General features: G+C 47.4%; 1 non-coding gene across 1 annotated transcript; it reads left to right on the forward strand.

The window, feature by feature from the left end:
- Positions 1-351: 351 nt before the first annotated feature.
- Positions 352-458, forward strand: LOC121275499. The gene has a single exon (XR_005942472.1). It is a non-coding gene; the product is annotated as a U6 spliceosomal RNA (small nuclear RNA).
- Positions 459-808: the final 350 nt, after the last annotated feature.

Consider the following 808-nt stretch of genomic DNA (forward strand, 5'->3'; position numbering starts at 1 on the left):
ACAACTTCAATTAAACAAGCCTACACCTTAGAGGAGTAACACATTATGCACATTATGCACACAACGGTATGAGAGTGCATCTTCCAATATAGATGAGCAATGCCACAGGAAAACTGTAAGTACAATATTAAAAATACTATGTCAATCAGAAGACTTCACATCGCAGATGTTATACATTGGCCAGCAAGGGCTGCCCTCGGTCCCCTCACCATGACATCCCGATCATCACACCCCTCCCCCCGTGCTGGGGCCTGCCTGTTTGGGCCCAGCAAAGCGGCCCCACTTACCTGGTCTCTATCACTGTTCCTCATTGGGGACTGGCTGCATTTCCAGCAGGTACCACCATTTCTGGTGCTCGCTTCGGCAGCACATATATTAAAATTGGAACGATACAGAGAAGATTAGCATGGCCCCTGCGCAAGGATGACACGCAAATTCGTGAAGCGTTCCATATTTAGCTTGGCCTAAATAGCCAAGTGGTTATGGTACTGGGTTTGCAACCCCAAGATCAAGTGTTCAAATCTCACAATGGCAAACTATGAAACAATGTAACTTCATCTGAAACAGATGGAAACAGGTTTGTACTCGAAAGAGTTACCACCATTTCTGACTGGGAACTGCTGACCGGCAGCTCTTGGAGGTCGGACATCATCCCATATTGGCATGGAAGTCATGACCTCGGGCAACTAACTGCCTGGCAACCATAAAACGAAGTTGTAGCTTTCTGGGCCAGTGGAGAAGGGATCGGCTTCGACTTTTCAACTGGTAAGCGGGGCCGCTACCTCTGAAAAATAATAGGCCGTTGTTA

Source organism: Carcharodon carcharias, chromosome 2 (genome assembly GCF_017639515.1).
Source record: "Carcharodon carcharias isolate sCarCar2 chromosome 2, sCarCar2.pri, whole genome shotgun sequence".
Classification (NCBI taxonomy): domain Eukaryota; kingdom Metazoa; phylum Chordata; class Chondrichthyes; order Lamniformes; family Lamnidae; genus Carcharodon; species Carcharodon carcharias.